The sequence below is a fragment of the Triticum aestivum genome, chromosome 4A (genome assembly GCF_018294505.1).
Source record: "Triticum aestivum cultivar Chinese Spring chromosome 4A, IWGSC CS RefSeq v2.1, whole genome shotgun sequence".
In the NCBI taxonomy this organism is placed as follows: Eukaryota; Viridiplantae; Streptophyta; class Magnoliopsida; order Poales; family Poaceae; genus Triticum; species Triticum aestivum.
In genome coordinates, this window is record NC_057803.1 from 743,991,515 (window position 1) to 743,997,398 (window position 5,884).

The following is a 5,884-nucleotide window of genomic DNA, read 5'->3' on the forward strand; positions in this document are numbered from 1 at the left end:
CATGTTCATCTCCTTGTGTTGTGGATTAGTTAGCGGCTACTGGTCGGGGAAGAAGCTGCGGGTCTCTCTAGCAAATTCTGCATAGCAAACCATGAAATGTGCATGCATGTATCGGTCGACATGGATGTGAAGCAAGACATAGCCGGGCAAATCACTCTAGCAAATGCATGGCACAAAAATGAAACTCACATGAGGTGGGGGAGATGCAATGGTTGCTCCGCTGGCTCTCTGAGATCCCGCAGCTCCCCTTCCGCCTCGGCTCAGGCGGGAGGGAAGGAGACGAGCAAGGATAATCGAGGGTTGGATATCCTTAAATCCTTTCTAGATCAGCAACTACATAGGCTTGAACTGGTGGGCTTGTTGTCGGACCCAAAGGCATATGCGCGCATGGTGCTCCATCTCCGAAGTGATTGTTAGGTTAATCCAAACAAGTTTAAAGTTTAGTTTGCAAAGGGTCATGTTAAGCAAAGAGTCCGGCTAGCAGTAGTAACTAGCCGTGTATCCAAGTAGAAGTACTAGATATTTTACGTATAGAAGTTGGAGTTGGAGTGATGTTAGGCTTGTGATCAAGCTTGCCGGTGATTAGATTAGGAGAGTCCGGTTTAGGACTTGATCGTCAATGTCCCTGTGATGTTAGGAGTTGATGTACGAGTAGGTATAGGATGTTTGGGTTGGCCGCCGGGATATATAAGTAGAGGCAGGTGCGTGAGTTTTGTAAGACGGTGAGAAAGGAGAAAAATAAATAAAGAGGAATTTAGAGGGTACGAGACGTACCCTTGGCTATCAATTTTGTGTGCGCGTGTGTTCGCGTTGTTATTATGTGATCAATCTTGTGGCAAATTTCCAACAGTGATCAATGCTATACGGCTAGGTAGTTAAGCCATCCTTGGTCCTCCCCCCATTCCATGATACAGATATTAGAATTTTTTTAAATTTTTTGATAAAATTCACAGAAAATATTATCAAAAACTAAAATACCAAATCAACGTCCCGACACGGCGGCAAGTGTGGCTTCTTCAACACTGGCATCAGCCGCTGATACATCCCATGGTCTACAACCGCTGCCTGGCCCTCGAGTGTGCAGTGCCGCCGAGATGCTCTACCATGAGCGAAAAGAGCTATAAGAAAATAGGTTTGAGGATTAGAGAACAACATAGGCGTTCGACAAAAAAAAGTATAGGCTAGTAATGTCATTATTCTTTATGGCAATGGTGGATAATCTATTTATATTACTAAAACAAGGGAAATATTATCTCGCGATAGGTTTGAGGATTAGAGAACAACATAGGCGTTCGATAAAAAAAAAGTATAGGCTAGAAATGTCATTATTCTTTATGGCAATGGTGGATAATCTATTTATATTATTAAAACAAGGGAAATAGTATCTCGCGAACGTCAGATTTTCTGGCACTCTCAGCAAACGCTTTGATGGTTGTCGGATTAAGCGCAGAAACCCTGAAGCGGTGGATATATATCCATGTCAGCCACAGACACCTGGTCTTTTGGGATGACTCCCAATCTTAATCTGGCTTGAAGATATACACCACCAGCAGCAGGTCCATCTCTTCCTTCAAATGGGTTGAAAATTGTACTAATCCAACGTAGATAATGGTATATGCGCACACGAGGCTGATTTTAGTTCAGTTTTACGAAGCATATGATTTGGGTTCAGTTTTTAGTGCATACAGGCTGCTTTTCTGTTCAGTGAAATGTGAATCAATCTTCTCGAGAAGAAATGAAGAAAGCGGAGATGAAAGACCTCTGGCCTAGCGGCTGCGTGTTTGACGGCGAAGAGTCCCCTGATGGTGGCACTAACGGCCTAGGCCAGGCGGCATCTCCCTAACGGCCCGACGGAGAGGGACTGGTAGGCGGTCCAGGCAGTGTCCTTGATGGTCTGACGGCCCGACACCAACGGATAGCCAGGCGGCGTCCCTGACAATCCGACGATGAAGTGACGGCCAGGCGGTCCAGGTGGCGCCTCCGACGCGCCCCCTGCCCGTCGGCCAGGCGGTCTAGGCGGCTTTCCCGACAGCCGGTGTTCTTGAAGTTGCGGCGGCGTTGCTACGGCCGAGGCCACACCAAGGCGATGGGTAGGGGCGGCACGGAGATGTGATGGGCGGCGTCCTTGAAGCTGCTGCAGGTCGAGGCGATTGGGGTGGCGTGCGCTGCTGAAGCGGGGTGATGGGGCGGCGTCGTGGGGCGGTTTGCTATGGCAGTTTCCTTTCGTGTGAAAGGGTACGTAAGGAAGGGGATCGGGGAGAGAAAGGATTGATTAGCAGTAAACGCGTTTAGCACTGAACGTGTTTAGTTGCTCACCATTAGGCCAATAAAGACTGTCAGATTAACGCTAATGGATGGTCGAGATCTATTGGATCTGCCTCACTGTGTCTTTTTATATTGGTATATAGATTTTGTATCATAGAAATTTTTTGTTGCATCTAACAAAAATGTAGATATATATGTCTTTCCAAGACAGAAATGTTTTAAGTCAACCTACATGGCGTTTTTTGGAGAATTATTTACCATTCCATTAGTACAAATTCCCTCATGCGTGCTTGTGTTTTCCCATGTATCATGACAAATTCTGTTTTCAAATTGGACCTGTAAAAAATTATTTTTACTATGGCATTTTATTTTAGATACCATGACAACTATTGCGAACTTATAATATATTAATCATGATGGCAAATATAGTGGACTTAACATGACAAATTTATCTTAAGTAGATTGGCAAATCCCTAATTTTGACATACAATATACTCGCCATGAGTTTGTATATGCTTTTATATAGTTTTTGCCATAGGTCATGGTAATTTTTTCTATTAGTTTTGCTTTACGTTTTTTAAAATCACGGCAATTTCTCTATGTTATTTGTGTTCAATTTTTTATGTAGCTTTTTTTGGCCATGGATAATGACAATTTTGGTCATACATACCATTTTGTACCATAGTATTTTTTTTTGTTGCATCAAAGAAAATGTAGGTAAATATGTGTTTGCACCATGGCAAATTTTAAGGAAATTTGATCCACTTACATGGCATTTTTCAGATTTGTTTTGGCCATTCCACTAGTACAAATTATGTCATGTGACTTCCCAGATAAATACATAGTTTCTTTTTTCCAATGGAACTGCGTCAATAGGCGAATCTTCATGAACTCGACACGGTATTCGAATTCATCCTGGAACCGAGTCAATCAGGCAAATCTTTGTGAAGTCGGCCAGACTGTGTTAGTAATCATGGCCGAATTGTCTTTAATTTTCTCCTTTATCAGGAGATGGGCCAACTAAGTGGTAACTATAAACACCTCGAGATGCAAGACATCACCCTTACGAAAGCGAGATGAGTAAATAAAAAACCCGGAGCCGCTGACCGGAGAAAAAGCTCGTCACTCCACATGAAAGACTTTCCATTCGTACTTCCATCGTTGACCTGAAAGTGTTTGTGAAAGATATACAAGCAGAGGAGAAGTGGAAACACTATAATACCATCCTCGGAATATTAAGTGTAAATGCATATAAAATACTTAAGCTCTTTTGGTTGTAGATAACATTATTGTTGTTTTTGAAGCAATTTTCTTTGATCATTGTGATTCACCCTTTTATTAGTCGACGGACCATTTGCATTTGCTCTTGCAAACTAGACAGTCCGCTTGCAACCGGGTTGGATACGAAGAGTGGACATTAGATACCGAGCACATTTAGTTAGACGTCTAGAAAAAATAAAGAAAAACGAGTTAGGAACATGTCGACTGAGCAATGCACCCAATGGGTGGAACTTATGATAGGTACAAGCACTAGTAATTGTTGTCGGTTGGGGTGAGGTACCGCGTCGGTTGGGGTGGCTAGGCGATCTGTCGGGGAGGGTAGGGCGCGGGGATAAGGTGTTGGTGATGAACAATCTCCGCAGGGCTTCGCCTAAGCACTATGGAAACTATGACGGAGGATAAACTAGAGGGGACGGGGTTGCCGGCACACGGCTTGTTGTTTCTTGATGTGTCTTTAGTGCTAGCCCTGTCCCTCTATTTATATGTTGAGCCTTGGGGTTGAAACTTGGAGTAAAAGCCTTCACAAAGTCGGTTTCACCCAAAAGGCAAGAGTCCTTCTCGGACTCCAGGGCCAGACGCCAGGGTTCCCGGCGTCTGGACCCAGATGCCAGGGACCCTGGCGTCTGGCCCCTGGACTCCGCAAAACATCCTTTTGCGCTTTTCAAAAATCTTGTGGGCTTTCCCCTTTGGCCCAAATAACGTGTTCTCGTACCCAAACATTTCGGGAAACATCCGGACCCCTTACGGTGAATTCTGAAACCCTTCAGGAGACCAAAAAACATTATCCCATATATTGAACTTCATCTCTGGACCATTCCAGAGTTCCTCGTCATGTTCGTGGTCTCATTCGGGACTCCGAACAACATTCGGTTACCAACATACATAACTCATATAATACTATATCGTCAACGAACATTAAGCGTGCGGACCCTATGGGTTCGATAACTATGTAGACATGACCGAGACATCTCTCTGGTCAATAACCAATAGCGGAACCTGGATGCCCATGTTGCCTCCTACATATTCTACGAAGATCTTTATCAGTCAAACCGCATAACAACATACGTTGTTCCCTTTGTCATCGGTATGTTACTTGCCCGAGATTCGATCGTTGGTATCTCAATACCTAGTTCAATCTCGTTACCGGCAAGTCTCTTTACTCGTTACGTAATGCATCATTCCGTAACTAACTCATTAGCTACATTGCTTGCAAGGCTTATAGTGATGTGCATTACCAAGAGGGCCCAGCGATACCTCTCCGACAATCGGAGTGACAAATTCTAATCTCGAAATATGCCAACTTAACATGTACCTCCGGAGACACCTGTGGACCTCCTTTATAATCACCCAGTTACGTTGTGACGTTTGGTAGCACACAAAGTGTTCCTCCGGTAAAAGGGAGTTGCATAATCTCATAGTCACAGGAACATGTATAAGTCATGAAGAAAGCAATAGCAACATACTAAATGATCAAGTGCTAAGCTAACGGAATGGGTCAAGTCAATCACATCATTCTCCTAATGATGTGATCCCGTTAATCAAATAACAACTCATGTCTATGGTTAGGAAACTTAACCATCTTTGATTAACGAGCTAGTCAAGTAGAGGCATACTAGTGACATATGTTTGTCTATGTATTCACACATGTAGTATGTTTCCGGATAATACAATTCTAGCATGAATAATAAGCATTTATCATGAAATAAGGAAATAAATAATATCTTTATTATTGCCTCTAGGGCATATTTCCATCAGTCTCCCACTTGCACTAGAGTCAATAATCTAGTTCACATCACCATGTGATTTAACACTAATATTCACATCTGCATGTGATTAACACCCATAGTTCACATCGTCATGTGATCAACACCCAAAGGGTTTTACTAGAGTCAATAATCTAGTTCACATCGATATGTGATTAACACCCAAAGAGTACTAATGTGTGATCATGTTTTGCTCGTGAGAGAAGTTTAGTCAACGGGTCTGTCACATATAGAGCCGTATGTATTTTGAAAATATTCTATGTCTTCAACGCTCTGCACGGAGCTACTCTAGCTAATTGCTCCCACTTCCAATATGTATCCAGATTGAGACTTAGAGTCATCTGGATCAGTGTAAAAGTTTGCACCGATGTAACTTTTACGACGAATCTTTTATCACCTCCATATTCGAGAAACATCCTCTTAGTCCTCACTAAGGATATTCTTGACCGTTGTCCAGTGATCTACTATTAGATCAAAATTGTATTCCTTTGCCAAACTCGGAGCAAGGTATACAATAGGTCTGGTACACAGCATAGCATACTTTATAGAACCTATGACTGAGGCATAGGGAATGA